Source organism: Lissotriton vulgaris, chromosome 2_1 (genome assembly GCF_964263255.1).
Source record: "Lissotriton vulgaris chromosome 2_1, aLisVul1.2, whole genome shotgun sequence".
Classification (NCBI taxonomy): Eukaryota; Metazoa; Chordata; class Amphibia; order Caudata; family Salamandridae; genus Lissotriton; species Lissotriton vulgaris.
In genome coordinates this window covers 346,351,871-346,378,553 of record NC_141687.1, presented here as the reverse complement: position 1 = coordinate 346,378,553, position 26,683 = coordinate 346,351,871, and the positions used below count along the sequence as shown (strand labels likewise).

Here is a 26,683-nt window from a genome sequence, read left to right as displayed (position 1 = left end):
GGGCAGGCTTATGCCCACCCCTGCATGTCCTCGATGCAGAGTTGATCTAGCAGATTTCTGTCATTTGGACTTGTGCAGTGGTGCTTCACTGCTGGACCAAGATGACCCGAGAGTTGTTGGTAGAGCTGGGATGGGAGGTTCCTCTTCCGCACCCTCCCTCCCCCCCCCACCCCCCCCCCCCCCCTCCCCACCCCTTTATTGATTCTCCTTGGGGTGTTTGAAGACTGTGGGGGTACAAGGGATGAAATTGCATTCCTGGACATGGCCCTCCTGGTGGCGAAGCCAGACATCGCTGTGTGATGGATGTCTCCTGGTTCCCCTACCCTGTCTGGGTGAGGATTGGTGTGTGCAACAGGAGCGCCTGGTTTTTGAAGCCCATTGTTCTCGCCAAAAGCATGGATGGGTGTGGGGAAAATGGTTGGGTCAGCTTGCTTCACTAACTATGGATTTGTACTTTTTTACATTCTTCATGTTTACTGTGATATACTTACTGGATGTCTCTGCCTTGTACAGACTGTATACTCCATTTTGCAATTGTCACATGTGTGCCATGTATTAATCTCTGCCAGCTCAGATGCCCTAAAATTCAATAAAGTTTGTTCATAATTTTTTTAAATATTTTTTCTTTTGTCTTTCTTCACCTTCTGGTACCCTAATAATGACACATTATAAGCCATTTTATATTGATGCTAAGGTAAATCAATAATGATAACTATTTTATAGTCCTGGTCCGGCTATTCAGTATTTTGTAAGATTACTGTGCCAGAGGGCAGCATCTGTTTTATTTTTAATTCTTTATATGGTACCTTAGTTTCTTTTCAGGACTACCTTGCTGTCTCTTGGCTGAGAAAGAAAGGTTCCCAACACAACCGACCAGCAAAGGTACTAGGGACAACCTGCTGTTCTGCTCCAGAATGCGGTGCTTCTTACCCATTTCATCATATTAATTAGGCCCCCTTACATATGGACTGGTGCCTCTATGAGCAGACATGAAAGGTGTCAGAAGAGACAAAATGGTATTTCATGGCTGCCTCGGCTTTCATAGTTCCTACCCTTTTTTGGTTGTCCTTGGTTTCTCTATCTGTAGAGTTTTTACTTAGCCACCTTAAAGTACTCCCTAGCATTTAGGGATCCACCAGAGTATACGTGTTTTTTTTTTTTAACGCACCCAGTGACTTCAAAGTGGGTTTCAAAGGTTCCCCTGTGGGTGTTGCCATCGCCAACAAATCCAGTATTGATTTGATTGTTGTTGGATATGGACCTCGAAAACCCCACAGGACACCAAAAATGCTAACAACTGACCAGTTTTAAGATACTGACTACAGATGTTTCTCTGCAGCCTCACATCTTAAGAACCAGTGGATGTTCAGAGACTGGGAAATCCATTAAAGGAATATTTGCTCCATATCAATCTACAGAGAAGTTCCAATTCAATAACCTTCTGTCACTTTACCTGAGGGCAAGAGACTTGGACACATTCAATTTTCTTTCCACAGGTCACAATAACACTAACCGTATCTCAGCAGACCAATGCTATCTTGTACGCCTCCCATTTTCTGATTAAGAAACTGAAGAAGATTCTACCTTATATCCCCGTCGACTCTAGAAGGGCGGTTGTAACTACACTAGTGCCGTCAAAACTAGACTACTACAAAGGACTCTACCTGAATATTCAAAAACAATACCAAAAAAAAGCTTCAGACGGTACAAAATTCAGCCGCTAGACTTCTACTGACTGTCTCGAAGCACGCGTCAGTAGCTAAGAAAATTCAAAGACTCCACTGGGTTCCGGTGGCGCATCATATTAAATTCAAATTGTCGCTATGCCTAGCATCCAAGGCCATGAACAACACGGGACCAATATTTCTTACAAACCTCTTCTCTTGGTATCAGCCGGCCAAACCACCACGTTCCACAGTCGCCAGACTTATGAAGGTTCCGAGGATCCGAACCTCAACCTGGGGAGACTGAAGCCTCTCGTACGGCACAGCAAAACTATGGAACACGCTTCCAATGGATCTCCAAAGTGCAAGCTCACTTACCTCCTTTAGAAAAGGGCTAAAAACGTGGTTATTTCAGAACTAGATGCTCCTTCCTGGGTTAACCGCAGTCCTCAATGCTCAATACATTTTATTAACATTAACAATGGTAGGTGCGTAAGCCCACTGTATGTATATGGTATTTTTATTGTACGATCCAAGCCAAAAGGCAGCAGAGCCCTGTACATGGTCAAAGACAAGCATAAACTCAACAAGTAATAGGAGAGGAAGCTTAGTTGTGGATGGGTAATGCTTTGTGATGTAGTGTTCTATAAAGAGACGAGTCTTCAACTCTTTCCTGAATTGAAGCTGCTTTGAGATGATTGATACAGAGATGTTGCTCCAGTTCCTGGGTGCATAGATGAAAAGGCCTGTTGTTTTCTTTAATCTTTTTTACAATTCTTAGTTTGAAGCTGATTGTGTCCTGGCTGTGGGTGTGCTGAGAACCACCAGAGATGGTGATCTTAATTGTCTTCACAGACTGCTGCGCATGAGTTGGCTAGAAGCCCTTACTACTGTGTCCCTTCATTGACTAAAATCAGAGATTTTGAATGCTTTTTATTTCCAAAAGTCCTGATTTCCCCACTTCAAATTAACAAGAACTAGTTTTTACTGACTCAGATAGTAAAACAGTAACACATTTGGTGTCTTAGCTCTCAAATTGTTAGGACAAGAGACCTGTGTCACTTGTGAAATGTACCTTATTGCTCCCTAACATGTATTAAAAACATAATTTCTGGCTGGGCATTGTTCTTTACTGCCTTTGCTAACTATTATCTTATGCTATATTTGTATCAAAACCTATGACTACCTCTTATAATAAATATTGATTGCACAACTACAAGGAAATTATGGAAGTATCAACAATCCATCGCAAGTTAGAATATCCAGTTCCAGTGGCAAGAAAATGCAGTCCCTAAGAATGCTATCCAGTTCTCCTCATCTGCTTTAGGGCCTACAGAAAAGAGCTGATACCTGAGATGGAGGAAGATACATTCACAAGGAAGCAGAAAGGAGCCAGGTAGGGAAGAGGAAGAATCTGACAGGAAGTAAAAACTGTGACCAACAAGAGGGCATATACATGATGGATATAACTAAAAGGGACAAGAGGTTAGAGTAAAATGAATCGGGTAGAAATGAGTGGAGAAAGCATAGAAGCTGGCCTGTTGGCCACCGGCAAAGCCACCTGAGAGGTCACAGGAAAGGAACCCATGAGGAAGGACCTGGCTCCAGGTAGGTGTTAACAGAAGTAGGTAAAGAGTTCAGCAGAAGCTGAATTGCAAGGGTCATAGACCAAGGAAAGGGAACAAGAACCTTCATAGAGAGAGGAGAGAGAGTGAAGTGCAAGTGGATGGGATAAAAAGTCCCCTTATCTGTGATAGTGTTACTGGAAGACCGGAGGTTTGAGGTTCTTCCTGAGTTGTAGGAGGGTGGGTGCTATTCTTTTCTGATGTTGGAGGAGATGCTGTCCAGATCCTGGCAGACTTGTTTTCTCCTTTCTGCATTGTTTAGTCTCTGCTCATGAGATCTTAGACTCCTTGATGGGTTGTGCTGCTGCTTGGAGGAGGCCTTTCAAGGGAGCTAGAGTAATCTTTGGGTTGATCAAGGTATTGCTTCCATCTAGGTGGTTGGCCTTGAAGTATAATTCTGAAATCTCCTGGGAGAAAAGGTTTAACTTTTTCATAGGAGAGAGTTGGAGCCATGCTGTTCCAGTCTTCTTGAGATGTGTGAGAGGTTTGAGTTGTGGGGGAATCCAGGAGATTTTACATTTGCTATCATCTGGGGTGTGACATCCTTTAGGTTTAAATTGGCGAGCCATGGCTGAATTGGAGAATGTTTGAGATTATTGTAAAATAGGAGAAATTGAGTCTTCATAGGGTTTAGCATCGGGTGGATTTTTTAAAATCCAGATTTGGATATATTTGAGGATGGCTTTGAGTCTCTAGGCAGTTTGTTGAGGAGAATGTAACCTAGTTGGGTGTCAGCATACAGGTGGATATTGGGGTTATGAAGATGCATTTTAGATATACAAGGGACAGCTGGCGCTTGTCCAACCAACAATTTAAGCTGAACAAAGAGAATCGCAAAATACCATCATTTCCATGGGATGGTGGTGAAAATTGTGGAAATAAGGGTCAAACATGCATCAGCCCCACAGCAAGTGGGGCAGAGAGAGCATTTAATGAAGCATAACTGAAGACACAGCTTACTAGTTCCCATCACTCTGCAGGGAACCAGTACTTTCAAGCTGATCGCCCTGAGTGCCTTTCAGCAGAGGAAAAGGCAGGTAGTCATCAAAGAGTGTTGACGCTGATTCAAGTCAGGCTGCATAAGCGAATAAATGCTTTGCAGCAGTGCACTAGCACTAAACTATGATTCCCATCAGGCACAAGCTCTCGCATGTCTAGAGAGATGGCAGCCTGGTTGGACTCTGGTATGACTTTCATAGTGGTTCAATCCATCCTTTGATTGGCAATTGTTATAAAATGTTGCTACAGTCAGGACGTCGCTACATGGTTATTACGTTTCAAGAGCCAAGAACTATTCCTTCCTAAAGGATTGTTCTATGGATAATTTGGATTACAGTATCCTGCAGTCATGCGTTGTTGAAAGTGAACTTTTGAACTATTGCTTGCACATTTATTTGAACTCTCCAGATTGTGTTACAATTATCAGTACTCTTAATACTGAGGTTGTGTGTTCTGTTGATTGTCCCTGTGAAGGAACAGGATTGATTCCTAAGAGGACAGTTGTATATGTGTTCATGAATGTTGTGTACAAATTATTATATTTCCAGTCGACCTACATTTTGCTAAGAGTGGGGAAACAACAGGATGTAACGATACTCTCAATTTTGTAGTTCTACAGAAGTGTTGTAAACGTTATAAAAAAAAAGAGCATATAGCGACGGAGCTTGAAGCAGTTATTCTAAACATCTGAAGAGGTGTTCCTGCAGATATATTTGTTTACTTTTGTCTTTAGTTTTTTAGAACGTCCCTCCTTCAAGTCGAAGTAGTGAAGGATAGAACCTTAGAGATATTCTTAATGTTATCTAGTTACCATCACAGTTTTAATTGAGTATTCTAAAAACAAGATATTTGAGACTTCTCTTTATCTTTTAGAAATCCACTTCAACCTGTAGACCGCCTTGAATGAGGCAGTATGTGGTGTCCTGTTTTCGCTCAACCCATTTCCTTTTCCAAATTCTATCGCTGGTCTTTTTTTTTTTTTTTAAACCAACTTTATTTCCTTTTACATACATCTCATTCCTTCTTCTGTCATCCTTACAGGTGGATTCTTAACATTCACAATCTCATTTTATCTCATTGTATGCATCGCATGTACATATCCATGACAGTCGTATTAGTATTGTTTCTAATTATATCATGCCCTTTCATCTCTATGATTATAGGCTCTTCTATTCAGTGCCTAGGTGCCCTACCTGCCCGGCCCCGCCCCCCAACAAGACAACTGGGACCCAACCATCCGCCCCATCCCCCCTGCACTGCTTTATCTTATGGTCACCTGATGAGCTCTATTTAGCCACCTTTCCGGTTCTATTCCATCAGTTCTAAAATGGCTAAGTATTCTTGCCCCCTGGAACCTAATCTATTCCCCCCTCCTGGTTCTGCATCCTTGGGGTCCCCTGCCGTGATAGTCTCTTAGGGGTGGTGGCTTCAGACCCGGGGTCGTCACTCCTCATTTCTTCCATTAATACCTCCCATGCCTGAGCTTTCTCCAACTTGTCCACACCTCTTCTCACGTACCGGAGCAAGATTCTGCCTTCGCACCCCGCCCATTTCACTAACTCTTGCTTCCATCTATGGATGCTGGGGCAGTTCGGCGCCTTCCATCTGCTAGTGATTTCCTGGCCAGTATGAAGGCGAGGTCCTGAAACTGGCCCTCGTGTCTTATGTATGTAGTTATTGGTGAGGGTGAAGGAAAAGGGCATTGCTTCCATTGTATCCTGCTCACAAGGTTGAAGAAACCAGACAGGAAGTGTGAATCCCAAAAAATGAAGACCTATTCTCGCAATATCACGTGTATCAGTGTGTTGTTGGTTCCATGTTAAAATATGTATATACCTGTAGTTTTTGTGAGGGAGACACTATGGAATGCTAAGGACAGTGCAGCTACAGGGTACAAATATAGGATCCCACTGTGAGGCGGAACAGTGAAGAAAGAGGCTGTAGAAAAGTGACTGGTAATCAATGTCCTCTTGGATGAAGAGAGGATGGCTGGCAGATGCTTGTTCACCCAGGAGTCTATGGGAGGGCTGGAATTAATACAAGCAATTTTCTAGGGGAGACAGTGTAGCATTTTTGCAAAGGCTCAGATGTGCCAATGGCTAACAAACTAAAATCTACCAGGTCCATGTCAGATGTGAGGTTTGTAAGGATGCATAGCAGAGTGGCAGACCTAATCAAGTGCCTAGTTTTAAAGAGGCTTCTTTGGAACTGGCATCCAAGAAGGAAAGAGCTGAGAACGGGAAGAGTGATCATTCATACAGGGGATTTAAACACCGCAGTCTTGATATGACCTAGTGTTTATGAGAGGCAATATTTGAGTCTGAAGAGAGGCTAATGAGAGAGAAGAAAGTGAATGGCATATATGCAAAGCAAATATCAAGCTCACATTGGGGTTATTGATGGGTCACCCAGTACGCAAGACCTTCACTTTAGAGAGGGATTTTTTTTATGGTCTGCTTCGTGATCTGTTTTATCATCTTATGTGTAATGTTTACATGTTTTAGCATGTTCCTGTTGTGACTGTGCAGCAGCTGCCTAGGTGTACTACATGGACGACGTCCTGACAGTAAGGGCAGTAGAATTAGTTTAGTGAGTGTACCATGAGAATGGACCTTTTCAATGCAATAACTGTCGGTATGTGTGTGCTGTTGACAGAGACGAAATTAGAATGGTCAGGGGCATGCTTAGTATCCATATGAACAGAAATGGATACCCCAGCACACGAATCCAGGCTAAAGAGAGAAGATGGAGGATTTCAAGGTGGTAGTTTCTTGAGGGCCAATTGGATTTTCCTACAAAAATCATTCACCACTCTGCTGACAGAGCAACAGAACTTCTATGGTTGTTAACTATTACATGTTAGTCAGACACTATGTTCACCGTTGCCGCTTTTCTTTTGTAAGTCATTGTTGAGGTGTATTAATCCAGTTTTCAAAACTGCAAAACCCAGATTGCGTTCCTTTGGTAAGCGGCAACATGAAACATTTTGTTATGCTGATGTGGAGAGAATGACAGTCCTGCATAACAAATACTGACCCACTCTGTACCTCATTTACTTTAAACCATTGCAGTATTTGTCAATCAAGTTGTGCAAGGGTTTGAGGGAAGTTTACAGAAAGGGAGGTTTGTGAGGTCTTGCATTCAAAAGTATTCGACTGATGGATCACAAATACTCTGTGAGACCGGTCTTTAGAAGAGAAAACAGGGGACATGTTTGATTTGAACAGGTAATAATGTCATTTTTGGGGCATTTCCAGAGAAGATCGTTTTAATGTGTGCTAAAGAAGATTTGCACACGCAGCAATCAAAATCTGAAAGAGTCTATTAACAAATAAAAAACTAATTATAAGTGAATCCCCGATTTGGTGGACCAGGAGTCCCTCAAGAAACTATATTGTAACTAAGCATCCAATGTAGATTACATGTCTTTGTAAAACAAAGGAAGTACACCGGTGTCTGAAATTTATGAAAAAGGAAGAAGTTGACTGATAGTTACAAGAAGGTAAACTTTTTTAGCTGAGCCTCGTTTCTCATCTTGGGAAACAAGATGTGAAAGAGAGGCTCTAAACATCATAGAAGGACCCTTTCTTTAGGCATGGTCAAGAGCACATGATTGTAGCTATTCTAGTTAAAGTAAGGCAATAACATGAATTTAACAATCCCTCCCTCTTGTGCTATTTGTCAACACAAATTAAGAGAAACCTAGACAGTTGAAGGAGGCAAAAAAGGCTCAGACATTAATGTAATCATTATAAGGATGACCTCGACCAAACTATTTTAAGAATCAGAATTTTCCAACCATCAAAAATACTTTTCAACCAACACCAAATGCTCAATCTTTTAAAACCCATCTGGTCATCCAGCTTGTGTAAGTTCCTAATTTTTTTGACCTATTCGATCCCACTGTTCTTGTATGTCCTAGAGAATTGTTTGGTATGAAACTACAACATTCTGCACCTACGATTTTTCAAATACCGCTTGACAGCCAGGACAAAATAAAGGACCATTTTTGTTTTCTAAAATTACAGTTCTTTGAGCCTCCAGCTGATCAGCTGAATCAGTTCTAAATTTATGGTAGTTTAGTTTGCCACCTCATCTAATACTTTGGTAACTTCACAGATCTCAGATTTACAGTCCCACTACGCTGATAGGGAATAGAATGGCAAAAAAGCAAGCAGTCTCAGAAACTTGTATGTACAGATAAGAGAGGCAATGAATTACAATTATTTAACATTGGTAATGAACTTCAAAATATGACTCTTAGATCCTTGATATCCTAGTATCTTATTCTTTATTAATGTCCTTGATCCATGCTTTAGAAAACGCAATCAGCACATTTCACCTTAACAAAGGCTTCCTCGGGGCAATATCATCTATTCATCAAGTCTGATATTCCTAGTCATGGGTAAGAAGCAGGAAAACCGTAAATTAGCCTGTGCTCGCCCTCTAGTAGCTTGGCACCTAGCAGTCAGGCTTAACTTGGAGGTAATGTGTGAAGTATTTGTGCAATGGGTCATGACCGGAAAGATGGCTGAAAAATGAATATGTATAAATACAGATGTAAATGTCTAAAAAATAAATACTGTAAAATTAAAAGGCCTAATTATGTATATGATCACATGGTTGTACTTGGCGTTCAGTGTATGCCAGAAGTATAAATAATCGTAGCTGTCACAAAATCATTCCACCCTCATTCCAAGTCATCCATTATTACTGCACTTTGCTATTTTTGACCCTGCAGTTTTTATCTCCTGATTCACTGTTCTGTGTATCAGAATGAGAGATAGTGTATGGAAACAGTTTTACGAGTCTGAAAAACGGCATGATTTTTCTCATTCCAACCTATTTTCCTTGTGTAAATTCCTCCAACTAATATCTGTGGGAATTTGGAAAAGGAAAAATCCTCTTGAGCGGCGCAACTATTTATCTGGTCCGGCCTACCTCAAAGTGAGGCCATCAGTATTTCGAGTGAAATGGAGGTCATGCTGTATTGCTCCAAAGGACATAGGTCCAGATGTACCAAGCATTTTAGAAGTTGCAAACAACCTGATTCACAGAATCGGGTCGTTTGCGACCGCATAATTGCTTTTTAGCATGTATTCTAAAGAACCACAGTTTTGGTTTGGAACTCAGCATTTGAAAGGTGGGTGTTTTGGACATCCATTCTAAATCCTGACTCACAATATTATGTATTAATGATTTGCGATGAAATTATGGTAGCGAAGTATGGATCCAGCAGTGCAGGCCGAGTACCAGGAAAAACTCTACACTCAGGTGAACCAACTCCTGGTGCCCTTAGTGGAGAACCTGGTGTATTTATCAGAAGGGCTGAAGAATGAAACTGTCCTGCTGGAAGAGGAGGAAGTAGAACTGTACATGTAAAATAGATTTATTTCGAAGCGGACGCGGCAGCCTGGAATCATCTCAGACACTGCTAGCTGCTCTGTTTGCAACAGGTCTTTTTAAGACATGGCTGTTTAATCAATAATTCTTTCTTTCTGCCACGTCCGCAGCGCCGAGACGCCCATGGGCATTTGCGCACTTTAGAAGTTAAAAAAAAAATATATATATATATATATATATATATATTATATTATATATTTTTTTTTTTTACAGACTACTGAGAGGTAGTGGTAATCATTCAAAAATGGGAAGGAGTCTCCCAATGAGACTCCTTCCCTTTGAGAATGTAATAAATATTTTTTTAGCAACAGGCAGTGAGTGGTCCCTCTGACCTCTTCCTACTCGTAAAAAATTAATTTTAAACATTTCATTTTATTACTTTTGAAGAGCATCCTGTCTTTCTTTAAGGAAAAGGGGTTGTATTTTAAAGAAAAAAAGATTGCTTTATCCAAAAGCAGTCACAGGCATGGTGGTCTGCTGACCCCGCCGGGCACCATCCTTGTGATGGCTATCATCCCTAATGAGTTGCAAACTGCACCCTACATCGATAATATTCATGAGTAAGGTAGATTTGTGACCCACTAGGAATTGATAGTTTTAATTCAAAACTTTCATGTATTGGGAATGGCAATTTCCTAATGCAATTCACAGAATATGGCAATTAGGAAATCGCCATTCACAATGTTAGTACATCTGGTCCCAAATCTTTTCACCACCAGGTTTTGAATGCATTCTTATACATTTTATGACATTTCTATGCTTTGTAAGAGCAGTGAATGGGTTAAATCATGCCACAATGGAAGACCTCATTTACATCGCATGCGATACAGCGCATGCCATTAAAACTTGGTCATTACAATGACCGCATTGTTACGTCACAAACCATTACAACGATACAACGTTCTGCTGTAGGGGGCAGACGTTGGATTTAAAATCAAACACCATACTGTTGCACAGACTGCAGTTGGAATAGTATATTATACTATTCCAACATCCAGCGCCACCTACAGCAAGTCTTTGTAACAACTTGCGTTGCAATGGTTTGCGATGTAACAACGCAGTCGTTGTAACAACCGCGTCGTAATGGCATGCGATGTATCGCATGCGTTGTAACGTGGCATATTTTGCCACAATATTCTCACTGCTAAAAACAGCAAAACCCTATAGACCCAGCCAACTCCAGCTTCCTCCTCCTGGCAAGATCATGTAAAGTGAAGTCACACAAAAACGATATACGTTTATTGACATTCAGGTACTTCATAACCAGTCAAGGTTCAGACCTAACGTGGCTGATATCAAGATAGGTCACCTACCATCAATGGACATGGAGAGGTGCCCCACAGATATTTTTTAAACAGTGGACGATAAAATCTTACTGGACCATCTGGAAAACTGAGTTTGCATCATGGATGAATAAAATGGATCCAGTCCTTTCTTTCAGGCCAAATTCAAGAAGCTAAAGTCAGAATCACCAATTCATGCACCAAGTGCACTGTATATGGAACCCAACAAGACACTTCCCTCTTGCTGGTTCCTTCAGCTCTTTATAACTTGCCTCTGGCAGAGGTGATTGAGCTTTCCCAGCTGCGGTTCCAAATTCACGCTGATGGTACACATTCCATGTTTGCCTAACCCAACTCACAGTAGAGCTCCAAGATTATTGAGTGCCTTAAGTACATATAATGCTGGATGAGCTGCTTATGCCTGCTGGGTGTAAAATTACAAATCGATCTGTAGAGACATCTTACTTTTGCCTAGGCCATTGGAACTTGGAGCTGCCCGCTGTACCAATAAGAGTAGTGAAAACCATAGGCCTCAGCTTTACTTCTGATCTTTCTTTCCATCAGGAGAACGCAGTCGTGGTAAAGCGTACCAGCTTCCAGCTTATGATCCTCAGAAAGGTCCTGGTATTTTGCATGATCCCTATCGCAGCCATACCTAGATTTAATTAATGTGTTGTAGATGGCCTCTTAAAGGAACTGCATGGTGGAAGTAGCAGAGAATTTGAATTTGTGCCGTGGCTTTGAAGAAAAACGATTGCTTACCAACAGCCCTAAAAGAACTCCTGGTGGAACAAGGCCTACAATTCAAAGTTCGGTGTGACCTGCAGTTTCTCTGTGCTACACACCAAGAATGCCTGTGTGAATTGGCACTCCAATACAACCCCCACCAACAACTTAGGTCCTGTGGTCTAACTAGTCTGGCAGTCCAGATACAAGAGTCAAGGGGTAAACGCATGGGAGACCAGCACTGGCATAGCCTATGGGACCTTCTGGCTTTGTCAATGCTTTTTTGGCAATGCTGTACAGTGCTGACAAAAAAGAAAAGAATAGTTATGAAGCAACACAAGCATAGTTGAAAACCTCATAGTGCTAATGGTGTCCAAGTCCTTCAGTAGGGACATGCATGTTTGATGATGTATGACAAATGGACTATTTTCTTTCTTTTTTCTTTTCCAATCAAAGTTTACGGACACCACTTGCATGGTAAATAAAAAAAAGAAACTTTGAATTGCTCTCAAGCGCATTTCTGTAAATGGAGCAGGCCAGAAACAAATGGGGAAAAGAAAAGGAGATGATGGACGGACCGCTGAAACCTTTCGGACACTCACCCCAATCCAGATCTGGGTTGAATCCATCATCGTTCTTTAGCTCACTTCGCCACCCCATTTCAGATACGGCTATATGCAAATCAGTCTTGACCCTGTACCTCATGGGATCAGTCCAGCCCAAACTGCCAAGGCTTGTCTTCCCTGGACTGGAAACCAGCATCCTGGGACCGGCTTCAGGCTAACCGCCCTCATCAGCCAGGCTAGCTTGAATCCAGGGGCACAGTGAGCAAGGAACCCACGTCCGGGCATACCCTGCCAACTTAAGGCGAACAAAGCAAACACAAGGAGATGATGGACTGAGCACTGAAACTTTTCAGACACTCACCCCCAGTCACAGATCTGGGTTGAATTATTTAGTTCACTTTGCCACCCCAGTTCAGACACCCCTGTATGCAAATCAGTCTTGACCCTTCAGCGCTCCTTCAATCATCTCCTTGTGTCTCCTTTATGTTATGTTATCCGGATTTGTAGAGCGCACCGATGCCCCAGCAAAGGGGTGTCCTGGCGCTAACAGGACAGAAAACCGGACAAAAGCAATACCAGGGACAGAAACACAACAACACTAGGAATCCAAAGGAAAGAGGAAAGTTTTAACAGCCTTCCTGAAGGCCAAGAGTTTGTCAATCGCACGGATATTAACGGGAAGAGAGTTCCATAACGTAGCACCAAGCACTCTAAAGGAGCGGCCGCCGGTCCTAGACCTCTTGAAGCGCGGAACTGTAGCCAGGTGTAATCCTGAGGACCTCCGAGACCACGTGGGCGCATATGGAGAGATGAGATGCTCCAGAATCTGAGGAGAAGAAGGTTTCAGGATTTTAAACGAGAGGCAGAGAGACTTAAACTTAATTCTCTGAGCAACAGGGAGCCAATGGAGCTTATGAATGTTTTTTTTGGCCGAACAGAATCTTGGTTAGCCTACCAGGGCCCTGGCGGCAGCGTTCTGAACACGTTGAAGTCTAGAAAGTTCAGCCTGATTAGCTCCAAGCAAAAGAGAGCTCGCGTAATCCAACCTGGACAAGATCGTAGCTTGTACTATAAGCTGTCTGGTTGGAGCATCAAAGAATTTAAAAATGGATCTGAGCCTGCGAAGAGTCCCGAAACACATGGCAGTAACTTTTTTAGTATGAGTAACAAAACTAAGTTTGGAATCAAGCCAGACCCCTAGATTTTTAACCTCGGTAGCAGGGATGGGGATCGGACCGAGCCCAGATGGCCACCAATTGTCACCCCAGAGATGACTCTGCTTGCCGACGATGAGCACCTCGTTTTTTTTGGCGTTCAATTGAAGGTAGTTATCTGTCATCCAGCGAGCCACTGAGATAAATCCCTCACGGAACTTAGCCGCCTCAAGGTCGGAAGCCCCACTTATTGCAACCGCCAGCTTTGTTCACCCTAAGTAGGCAGGGTTTGAAAAATTATGGCCAAAAAATACCCCAGTTCCTACGACGCTGTGTGGGCACCCACCTATTAGTACCAAATAGTTGATTCTGGCTGATGTTGTTAAATGGACTCACATCACATGAGTGAAAAACAGTCATTATCAGGACAGACAGAATTGGGTCTGTACTAGGATGCTAGAGATAATATATAGAATTATATTTGGGTAACTGAATTACAGGTATGTTTTCACCAAGAGTGTCTGAGGGGCATGAGATAACGAGAACGAAGCTCGAGTTACCTATGAAGTCACTCGGAACACAGAGCTGAAAAACATCCCCCTAATTCACTTTTTATCCATGTATATTTTGTTAGTTTTGGCCCCAGCCTTCAACTGCTACGCGGGGGCAGAGTAGTGATAAGGGAGTCATTCAAAACATAACTTCTCCTCCTGCCCTAAATATTTAAAAAAACGTGTCCTCCGGCAAGCCATCCCACCACTCGATGTGCCATCAGGACCCCTTACCTCGTAAAGCTATACCCTCGATCAGAGCAGAAAGCCAGCACTGGGCTGACAGTTTGTCTGAGAGGCCTGTCAAGCAGCCTATAATCCCTTTATGATGTAGCAATAGTGGGTAACCACTTTTGTTAACTACAGTTGTGGTGTTGCATTTTTCTAAATATGTGAAAAGTGCAGATAGTATGAGTAAAGTCTTTTTTTTTTAAATGTTTTAGTTTACTGATGCATAGAGTGGTAACTAAAGAATTGATGAGTGCTCCTGAAACGAGATGTTTAGGTCTAGTAGAAATCTAGATTATGCTATGAATAGTTACACCATTGTTTCTAAACTGGATGCTGTCTTTTTTGTTTTATTCACCCTGCTTGTGCTCATTCCCCTCCCTCCCTTCCAATCAGTGTCTTGTTGCACAGCCATCTCTCTCTCGTTCCACGGAGAATCGAGCAGATGACGTACATACATTTGTATTGTACAATATCATGTTAGAAAATATGTATTGTGAATGTGGCTTCCATGATGTACCCAAAGTATCATTTTCAAGGACTTGCACTGCAAGTCCTGCAGAAGTCATGTGGGTTCTATGAGCTATTGTTTAAGGAATGTTTCATTTGTGATATAAATCTCCGGAGTCCAGTTGCTGAGGAAGCAGTGGAAGATTTGTGACCCATACTAGAACGTGTGGTTTGCTCTAAAACTTTCTGAATTGTTGTATTTGGGCGGAGATGATCTTTATTTTTGCCCATGTGTTTTCTGTGAGATTCATTCTCTTTCTCTCATAGATGGGGATACTGTGACATTTTCAGGTGTACTATTGACCTCCCAGTACTTTCCATGAGTTAGCCATTATTTTAAATAAAAATTCCAAGTGTCTAACTAAATTGTATGATTGTGCATTACTTCCCTATACCTCTCCTCTAGCCATTTAATGGCAATATCTGCTTATTTCTATTGTATCTTCCTTTAATTTTTCTGTAATAAAAATCTCTTGTCTATTTTTTATCTGGAACTCGGTCCTTTTATGTGTCAAACATTTCATCCCATTTACCCCTGTTGAAATATGATTTCCCTGATGTAGGGTGCAGTCTCTAACCGCAAGATCAATCGAGGAATTCCAGAGTAATAATTTGGTACATATTAGCGTGATACATTTGGGGTCAGATAATTATTGGGGTTCAGCTCCCACAGTTGCTATGTCATAGCAATGAATTACCAGGTTTAAAATCTGGCATTCACACTAGTGGTGCACAATGACAGCATTACATAATAACGTGTTATTAAATGTGGGATGAAAGTATTTTGAACAAAGGTCACTGACGCCTAGTACTCTTAATATTACTTGTATCACAGGATAGCTCCCGCACCCATTTTATTTGCTTCTCTGCAATGACAGATTAAGGAAAAAGGGATTTGGAAGACGTGATGCAGGGTATTTGAGGGGGCATCTACAACCAATATTTTTAAATGATTAAGTATCAGCAACATCGAGGGGCGTGGCCTGCAGCTAGCAAAGATGGGAGCACATTGAGCGAGCTCCGCTAGCTGCCAGTGTATAACCCTTAAATCATCCGTCATCATCAGTAGATCCGGAGCCACCTGTATTATGAAATTGCAAGTGGGGGGAGAGGGCAAGCGAAAGCAATTTGCAGCTGGCAGCAGGAGGAGGCGCCAGCAGCGACTAGAGACTGCAGGCGATGCGCAATGATGGCCTAAAATGGCGCCGGCCGTGGCTCTCCACTAAATGGGGTTGCGGAGGTGGGCCGATACGAAGGGTGAGGGCGACTAAGATCTTGGGGTCTCCTGACAGACTGAGACACCACCCGGTGGCCCCTAGCACCACACCCGTAGCTGTTCCTCTGTGGCACAAGTTGCACGCTGTAGTTGACAGAGGGGCCAGAGACCTGGAGAGGTCGTCTGGCTGGGGCTGCGCCACGCTGAGGTGAGGAGGAGGGGACCAACTCATAGGCCGATTATTGTCTACTAGGCCCTGCTGTGATGAGGACAGCAGTGGTGAGCGGCGACAGCTGATCCTGCCTCCGACATCCGGATCGGGTGTGGAGCAGCCGGAAACTGTTTGAACAGCAAGGCGGTGATGCTCCCCTCCACCCCCCTGATTGTAGCAGCAGGCGAGAGAAGGCACCAAAAAAGAAATAAGGACCCAGTTGGAACACTAGACATTGGACCCATCTGCGCGGTGTCCTGTGCGAACTGCCTGTGCCGCGTGTGGAACAGGTTGGCGTTGACTTCCCCCTTCTGTTCTCTGACCTGGATGCCATGGCCTCATCCTCCTAATGGACTGGCCTAATAGAAGTGCTGAGGCTCCATGGGAGTATGTTGAGCAGGAAGGGACTGGACTGACTAGGAAGGTGCAGAGCGACACGCCCAGAGGTGCATTCTGTGCCAGAGCAGCAACTCGAAATCCTCTTGCTACAATCGGGCAGTGGGTAGAACGAACAGCAGTAACTTCACCCAGGAGCCTCCGGAGGGCTATGGAGGTCTGATCTGGGGACTGGCACCATCCCTAAACATAATACGACCCAATCACTAACTCACTGACACAAACAAGAAAACTAGGCCGAAAATGGCCCGAGTCCTGGTCCCAGTCCTGGTCAGGCCAACCAAATCGATAAGTACACAGTTGTAATGGGACAGGTGGGGGAGACGAGAGGAGCAGCAGGGAGCTCTACAACCAAAGAAGATGAACGCTTGTTGAATCGCTCAATAAAAGATATGAAGGCGAAAGCAGAGCTCCGAAGTACCCTGGAAACTAAGCTGGATACAGTGATGGAAGAGGTGAATTTACGTCTGGAGGAGCAAGTGACTTCGTAACGAGGCATCAAACGGAAATGATCGCCCGTCTGGAAGATCAGGAGGGCAGGGCCCGATGCAATAATATCAGAGTAGTGGTAGTCCTCGAGGGAGTGCAAGGATAATCGCTGGATCTCTTTCTTGAAGACTTGATTCTCCACACCCTCAAGCCCAAGTGTTTGTCCAATTTCTTTTCTGTGGAGCAAGCAAATCGAATGTTGTCACCACGTCCGAGGGCCCCCGTCCACAATCTGAGCTCGCATACTCTATTTTTGAAACCAAGACGCCATCTTTCAAGCTGCACGCTCCCTTGGCGACGTGCAATGTGAAAATGCTACTATCCACTTTTTTCCCAACTTCACACTCCGGGTACAGTGCCAACGACGGACCTTTGGTGCGTTAAGGAAAACTCTCCCAGACAAAAATGTAAAGTACATGAAGTTATCCCTCCCAAACTCTGTGTGTTGGCAGACGAAAAATTGCTCTACTTCACAACGCCAGTAGAGGCTTGGGAATGGTTGGAGGGCTGCAGGATGACTGGGCAGGGAAGAACCTGAGGGCAGACGACCACCGCGAGAGAGCAACACCCAAGAGCACAAGATCCGGACCCCCCTCCCCAGCCAGCTCACCTGGCCTGACGTCCGACACAGATAAGTGACATTTGTTGTCTGGGGCAGTATCCTCTGCAGTTTTCTGTTCTTCAAGATAGAGACAAGGGGTGAGAGAGGTTTAGGGGGAAGTTGCATGTCCCTGGGCTGCTGCCATTTATACTTTATTCTCTAATTCATATATTCGTCCCAGGGACACTCCCTGACCTCTAGTGACTTCTGGACCTTGACAGTGCCAAGTGATTTTAGGGGTTATGACTAATCCTGTATATTTTTTTGCTTAGTTGTCGCCGGCATCATGTACGCTTCACCCTTTGTTGTCATAGGTACACTGTTTTGGGTGACACGCACTGCATTTTGGGGATATGGGGGGGTTCGTTACTCACCAAGCAGGCATGCAGGAAAGGGGGAGTTGGAGGGATTGTTTGTTTACTCTGTTGTGTTGAATTGTTTTGCTCATCAAGATCAAAGACTACACACAGCGCATGCACACTTTAGGTCCACTGCTAGGTGGGGTGATCCACACACGAGACGTGACGTATCTATGAATGAGACAAGACCTGCCGGCATGCGGGCATGGACGTGGAATGTAACCAAAATAAACGCACATTAGTCATACAGCACATTAAGCACCATTCCCCAGATGTTCTATTACTGCTTTGGGTACAACTCGCAGCTTATTTTGGGTTTTCCACAGACCCCCAGGGCGTAGGTATCCTGCTGCGAAATTCCTTACCCTTCACAGTCAATAACGTCTGGTGAGACGACATGGTGTGTTATGTGGCCCTTGCAGGTACCTGGGAGGTCCAATCCTTTACTATTTGCTCACTATACATCCCGTCCAAACTACATGCAGTTATCCTCCTGAAAATTAGTGCTCTTCTACCTGCCGGGAGGTGATATGATCGCAGTGATGGACCCAGTCCTAGACTGAAGCGCTGCAGTGGAGCATGCTAGCAGGCAGACTCTCCCAATCTTCTTGGCATAGTAGACTTATGGAGGACCCACAACCCTTATTTGTAGCAGTATACATACTATTCGGCATGGCATGGGTCTTTCTCACGACTCGACTACTTCTTTACACGTCATGACCAGGTGGGGGCCTTTGAAAGGCCGGCACATTTAGCAAGGGGAATTTCTGACCACTCCCCAAAAAGCATTGAACTCAAGCGCCCAGTCGTTAAGTATGCAGGGTTTCCAAGGCTCGATCCCTGGTACCTGTAAGATCCTAACTCAGAGTTAAACTCCATTTAGGAACTGACCTATACTTCAAAGAAAACGAGGGGTCTGTGTTTTCGCACCGTACCGTCTGGGAGGCATTCTAGACAGTGTTATGAGGTCAGACCCTGGAGCAGGAGATTCTGGCCTTGGAAAGGAGAGTGGCGAGAGAGGAGAATATAGAGATGCAACATAAGTTAGCCCTACTTCAGCAGGACCTGTGAACCCTGGCCGACAAGGCAGCTTGGACGCATGTGTTGGCCACACATTGCTGTCTGTACTATGTGGGGGACAAGGCCTCCAGACTGTTGGCCTGGCTAAACAAGAGGGACATGTATAGATCGTGGGTGGTGAAGGTCAGAGATAAGGAAGAAGTCCTGCAGATAACGAGTATATCTCTCCCCAAAGATCAAGGCACATCCACAATAGTAGTGATACACAAGACAAGCAAACCTCTGGACAACTGCAATTCCTACAGACCGATATCGCTCTTAAACGTAGAGGCGTAGGTGCTGGTCAAGGTCCTAGTGACTAGGCTAGTGGCAGTCTTCGCCTCCATCATTCATGTGTGCCAATCTACCTTTATGTCATATGGCAGTTCGGGCCGGTCTGTGCCAATGAGGCACAGGGTCAAGACTGATTTGTATATGGCCATGTCTGAACTGAGGTGGCTTGGTGAGCAAAATAACGATGGATTAAACCCAGATCTGTGACTGGGGGTGAATGTTTTGCCATTGTGCAACATTCCGTCCATCATCTTGTGTGTTTTGCTGTTCACCCTATGTGGGAAGGGTATGCCCAGACGTGGGCCCCTTGCTCACTAAGCCACTGGAGTCAAGCTATCCTGGCTGAAGACGGCTGATAGCCAGAAACCGGTCCTAGGATGCTTGATTCCTGTCCAGGAAAGGCATGGCTTGGCAGTTCGGGCTGGACTGTTCCCATGAGGCACAGGGTCAAGACTGATTTGCATATGGCCATGTCTGAACTGAGGTGGCTTGTTGAGCAAAATAACGATGGATTAAACCCAGATCTGTGACTGGGGGTGAATGTTTTGCCATTGTGCAACATTCCGTCCATCATCTTGTGTGTTTTGATGCAGAAGAACCCGGCACAACATAGGAAGGCTGTACGATGTCCTGCGCATGACGAGCACCCTCATGCCTCAACAGGCGTCATTGATGGCACTTGATGCCTCAATGGCATTTAATAGCATAGAATGGCCCTAATTTTTTACCATGCTGCCTAGGCTGGGTTTCGGTCCGAAGTTCTTTGGGTGAATAAAACTACTATACCAAGCCCCATTGGCTACAGTGAGGGTAAACAAGGCACTGTCAGGGTGCTTCCCACTGGCAGGGGTACCCAACAGGTTTGTCCACTATTGCCCTTGCTGTTTGCCCTAGCGCTGAAGCCCCTGGCGCATTAAATTAGAACTGACCCAATGATATGGGGCATCCCATTATCCTCCTTATACACAGATGATATAAGTATATACCTCTCTAGACCATATTCTTTCCTTGCAAGAGTTTTTCACATCTAACTTTTTGGGAACTACTCTGGCTACACCATAAATTGGGCCAAGTCGGTAGTGTTTCCCTTGTCGGGCCCTTCCCCGAGACTCTTGGCGAAATGCGTACCTTCCATAGTGAAGGAGGGCTTTAGATACCGCAGATTATTTGTAACCCATGATCAGGTATTCCTGCAGCAAAATCTTTTCGCCCCAATTAAACAGACCACAAATTGATGAAATGCACTGGCGTACACTGCAGCTGTCTTTAATGGTCAGGGCAGCTTTTTTTTTAGTTTGATTATAGTGGGAACTAGACCCAAGACATCGGGTATCAGAGCACTTTACATGAGCACCAGTTTTGTTTCAGATGTTATATTATTAAGTATTTATAACGCGCACGGATAGTCAGGAGTGTCTTTGCTCGAGAGCCAGTGGTAAGGAGACGGAAGGGTGTAGAACGCGGCTGGATGTTAATTAAAAAGCAAGGTTTTTAGCTGCTTTTTAAACAGCCTGAGGTCTTGGGTGCTGCGCAATTTATAGGGAAGGGCATTCTAGGGCGCCCTTCATTTTTGTTAGGCACGGGGAGATTAAGTGATTTGCCCATAATCACAGGATGTTGAGCATTGTTGCCAAGACTCGAACCCGGTTACCAGCTTCGTGGTCAGCCGCTCTAGCCGTAAGGCTACATCCTCGTTGTACAAGATGATGGACCTTCCATTCCTCCTGTATGTTCTTCAAAATACACCCTGCCCAGTCCCAGCAACCTTTTTCACATGCGTAGCTCAGGAGCTCTGGACCTTACTTTGGCAAGGGGGCGCACCACGTATTGCCTTACATAAATTACAGAGAGGGATCTATGAGGGTGAATTGGCAATCCTTGATATCAAACTGTATTACTGGGCCTCACTACTGATAGTAATACATGATTGAGCCTATACTGACAGGGAACTGGCCAATAGGGTAGTTGGGGCGGCGATGCTGGCTGGTAATCCGGAGTCTCTCCTATATGCCCGTAAGGTGAATCCAGACCTACCATCACATACTGCAACAGTCATGAAGTGTTGGACAGAAGCAAATAGATACCTAGGCTGGTACTCTAGATTGACTAACCTGACCCATATATGGCATGGTGATCGACTGAGGGAGGTGTCCAAACTTTGGTGCTTCTCACGGTGGTCGACAATAGGTATTGAGCATCTGGGGGGACTGTGGAGGTATGGGGTGCCCCTTCCCTTTGACACCCTGAGTCAAGAATTCCACCTGTCGCCCTCACAGAGGTTACCTTACCTGAGACTCGTGCAGCCCCTTAGGGCACTCATTCAGCAAGGCACGGACCTTCCGGACACTCCTCTCTGGAGGACCGACTATTAGCAGACCCCATTCCCGATGAGGGGACATCAACTAATTACCGGAAACTAATTATTAATGTCCCTGACCCCTTGGGCCCCTTCCGACGTGCCTGGACAGACGACGTAGGCAACCCTCATGATGAAGGGTGGGTAGAAACTCTACAGAGCCCTAGAAACATTCGATCCGAGCTAGATTTAGGTTTGTACAACTTAGTCTTACACCATTAATACTACTCCAGCACTCTGTTGCATAAATGGAGAGTGGTACATACACCGCAGCGTTTGAGGGGCAGCTCGCAAGAGGGACCCTTCTATCACCTATTATGGGAATGCCCCGTGATTTGTTCATACTGGCAAGGTGTGAAGGCAGTGGTACCTAGGGTCTTGGGGTGAGGGTGCCCATGGACGCTAAGTGGCTACTGCTGCTGATACAGGAGAGGAATACTGGCCCAACATAGTAGACTCAGGCTGGCATTGGGAGCGGGAGAAGCAAAACCAAACATAGCTCTATGTTGGGGGCACCACGTCCGCCGCTAGTGGCAGACTGGGCGATTGACTTGAACTGCTGCCCAAGAGTAGAGGAAATAATTTACAAAAGCAGAGGGTGCATTAGAAAGTGGGAGAATTTATGGTCCCTTTGATGGGAATACAGAGGTATGTCAGAGAGGTTGTGATTCCCCCTGTACGCTGTAACAAATGTTAGGTCCCAAGATAGCCTGAAGTGATAGCTACTTACACCCCACACAGCGAGGAAAAGCATCAAATGACTCCTGTGTTGTTATGGATTCCAGACGCAACCACATTGTAATAAAGCATGTAAGTTGAATATTGAAAATGTGCATGTGAAATCATTTCAGACTTGTATTGTATGATGAGCCTGTTGAATAAAAAATAAGTATCAGCAACGTACACGGTGTCAAACATAACAGGAGATTTGCAGTTATCTGTATTGTGTCCCTCGATTGCGTCTCTTCTAAAGTTGAGGAGTATCACCCCACTGCCTTTTAACAGTGAAGTTTAGGAAAAATAAATTGATAAAAACTTGCATATCATTTTCATTTTGTCCTGATGTCTGGCCGCTTTGCGTGGCAGGGCTACTCTCATGACAGGAGCAGGGGGAGTAGCGAGCACATTATAAGTGTGCATGAATGTTTGGCTAGCCGTCTCGTGCTGGCCAATCATTGATGCACACTTATGCGCACTATGCATGTTCTCCACGCAGGCTGCATTACAGCCTGTGAGAGAGTAGGCCCAGGCTCCCAGGCGGTGTTTGAGCGCCGAACCACAGCACTCAGACCAATTACAACGCTAGATTGCAGCGTTGTGATTGGCTAACTGGGAGCCTGGGTTTGCTTCCTGGTCCGGTCGTAATGAGGGACTACAGAGGAGAGATGCGAAGAAAAGGTAAGTATGTGTGTGTATGTATATATATATATATATGTGTGTGTAGGAGGTATGCAATGGAGTCAGCTATGAAAGGAAAACGAAAAGAACTTTAAAGTGCAACATAAAACTACAAGTCCCAGCCTAACCTTCAAAATCGGAGTGCCATCGACGTCACAGGACCCATAAAACACTCGGTTTTCCAAGGAAGTGATTCCACATTGCACCATCGGAGGTAAATGGATTTAAATTAACGCCGGTCCTGTGAGCGAAGATGACGGATTGACCCACGGAGGCAGCCCATGAAACACAAAGGGCGGAACTTTTTAGAACTCAGCAGGCTTGTGGAATTCTGCTGCACGCAATTAACAGGCGCAATCCTTTGAAAAAAGTCCATGGGGACTGAAACGCGTCAGGAATGCCTAATCAAATCACCAAAAATAAATTCCTTCACTGCTGAGGTAGCGACTCATTTCCCTTCTTTAAGGAGAAAAAGTTTGTTTTTATAAATATGGCGTGGTTCAACCAAGAGGAACGCACCACCAGCAAAGCGCACCACAGCTGCCCGCAAGTGAACCATGTGGTAGGACTCGTGCAAACGAACAGGGTTCAGCAGGTGTGCCCGAAGACTGGACTTCGGTATGGTGTCCAAGCAACCTTTCAAAGGAGGTATGCAATGGAGTCAGCTATGAAAGGAAAACGAAAAGAACTTTAAAGTGCAACATAAAACTACAAGTCCCAGCCTAACCTTCAAAATCGGAGTGCCATCGACGTCACAGGACCCATAAAACACTCGGTTTTCCAAGGAAGTGATTCCACATTGCACCATCGGAGGTAAATGGATTTAAATTAACGCCGGTCCTGTGAGCGAAGATGACGGATTGACCCACGGAGGCAGCCCATGAAACACAAAGGGCGGAACTTTTTAGAACTCAGCAGGCTTGTGGAAATCTGCTGCACGCAATTAACAGGCGCAATCCTTTGAAAAAAGTCCATGGGGACTGAAACGCGTCAGGAATGCCTAATCAAATCACCAAAAATAAATTCCTTCACTGCTGAGGTAGCGACTCATTTCCCTTCTTTAAGGAGAAAAAGTTTGTTTTTATAAATATGGCGTGGTTCAACCAAGAGGAACGCACCACCAGCAAAGCGCACCACAGCTGCCCGCAAGTGAACCATGTGGTAGGACTCGTGCAAACGAACAGGGTTCAGCAGGTGTGCCCGAAGACTGGACTTCGGTATGGTGTCCGAGCAACCTTTCAAAGGAGGTATGCAATGGAGTCAGCTATGAAAGGAAAACGAAAAGAACTTTAAAGTGCAACATAAAACTACAAGTCCCAGCCTAACCTTCAAAATCGGAGTGCCATCGACGTCACAGGACCCATAAAACACTCGGTTTTCCAAGGAAATGATTCCACATTGCACCATTGGAGGTAAATGGATTTAAATTAACGCCGGTCCTGTGAGCGAAGATGACGGATTGACCCACAGAGGCAGCCCATGAAACACAAAGGGCGGAACTTTTTAGAACTCAGCAGGCTTGTGGAATTCTGCTGCACGCAGTTAACAGGCGCAATCCTTTGAAAAAAGTCCATGGGGACTGAAACGCGTCAGGAATGCCTAATCAAATCACCAAAAATAAATTCCTTCACTGCTGAGGTAGCGACTCATTTCCCTTCTTTAAGGAGAAAAAGTTTGTTTTTATAAATATGGCGTGGTTCAACCAAGAGGAACGCACCACCAGCAAAGCGCACCACAGCTGCCCGCAAGTGAACCATGTGGTAGGACTCGGGCAAACGAACAGGGTTCAGCAGGTGTGCCCGAAGACTGGACTTCGGTATGGTGTCCGAGCAACCTTTCAAAGGAGGTATGCAATGGAGTCAGCTATGAAAGGAAAACGAAAAGAACTTTAAAGTGCAACATAAAACTACAAGTCCCAGCCTAACCTTCAAAATCGGAGTGCCATCGACGTCACAGGACCCATAAAACACTCGGTTTTCCAAGGAAGTGATTCCACATTGCACCATCGGAGGTAAATGGATTTAAATTAACGCCGGTCCTGTGAGCGAAGATGACGGATTGACCCACGGAGGCAGCCCATGAAACACAAAGGGCGGAACTTTTTAGAACTCAGCAGGCTTGTGGAATTCTGCTGCACGCAATTAACAGGCGCAATCCTTTGAAAAAAGTCCATGGGGACTGAAACGCGTCAGGAATGCCTAATCAAATCACCAAAAATAAATTCCTTCACTGCTGAGGTAGCGACTCATTTCCCTTCTTTAAGGAGAAAAAGTTTGTTTATATATATATATATATATATATATATGTATATGCATATGTGTGTGTGTGTGTGTGTTTGTATATATATATATATATAATATATATACATACCAAAGAACTCTCTCCAAAGTAGCCAGTGTAAAGTAGGCAAAGAAAAGAGCACAGACCTCCGTGGCACGTCAGTTACTGTTTATTCAGGTTCCAGGAAAAACGCTGCAGCCATGACGCGTTTCGTCCCTCGCAGGGGACTTGATCACACATATGTATATATATATTTTTTTTGTACACCTACTTTACCCGTGTCTCTCCCCTCCCAACCCGTGCTGGCCGCCACTGGTGTCCCTGCCTCTTAAACTCCTCCCCGGAGTTGTCCTCAAGGACAGGGCACAAGTCCTAAAAAAAATGTGGGGGGACGCTGTCGCCGGGAATGACGTCATGACAGGAAGTGACGTCACGAAAGGTGGCTTGCACCATCGGGCTCATTGCCTCCCCTCGCTCACCCCTTAGATGCGATTGCATCTGCGAAGCCAGCACTTGTGCAGCCTGCTGTGAGCACCGAGCTCCTCATCCCAGAGAGGCCAAAGAGTGAAGGCCAGCTGTTTGGCAGGGGGGACGGCGTCCACCCGGTAAAATAAGTGGGGGGACGCTGTCCATCCGCGTGGTACCCCCGACTCAAGCCCTGCTCAAGGATAAGTGAGGTTGAGCAAAGTGTTCATTGCCACAAGCACATCTCAGAGGTTAGCAGTCACCATGCCTTTTTTACTGTATTGTAGTTGTTGTAAGTCATGCTTTCTTTTATTTCTTTTTCTGTTCCAGCACCTCATCCGTTCCGAAGAGATACAGTCCAGAAGAAGCGGGTTTCATGCACACCCGTGGCGTCATATATGTATATAGCAGCGCTGCAACAAGGAACGGTTCTGCTTTGACAGAGGGAACATGATGGTTGTTTTTTCCCACACTCTCTCTCAATGTACTTGGAGATGCCCCTTATCTCAGCCCCCCTGGATGAATGTGTATACAGCAGTCTAAGCAGATAATAGAAACCTTGTATGCGGCTTTATGTCTGCCATCTATGGCTTTGTGCTCTATACTGTCTCCTACATCAATATTCCTGCTTCTTAAACTCGTAATATGATCCCGGAGGACATGCAATAGAAAGAAAAAATGTGTCATGTTCAAGTATTGTTAAGTGGTTCCTCTTAACCCTGGCGCCTTGTGTGTCTAGATTGTAAAGTCCGATTTACCTGACCAGTCTGCTTGACGATCTATATTGGTTTGCATTTATAATCTGCATCCCTGTCAAAGTGTTTTTTCGCAGCATTATTTCTTATGTATT

The 26,683-nt window shown here is 44.6% G+C and overlaps 1 long non-coding RNA gene across 1 annotated transcript in view; it reads left to right on the top strand.

Moving 5' to 3' along the window:
- The window catches only part of LOC147730321 (uncharacterized), a 280,470-nt gene extending 254,197 nt beyond the window's left edge, over window positions 1–26,273 (top strand). Inside the window, exon 5 of the long non-coding RNA XR_015308375.1 lies at window positions 26,164–26,273. This is a non-coding gene — a long non-coding RNA (uncharacterized LOC147730321). The remainder of the gene's footprint in view (window positions 1–26,163) is intronic.
- The last annotated feature ends 410 nt before the right edge of the window (window positions 26,274–26,683 follow it).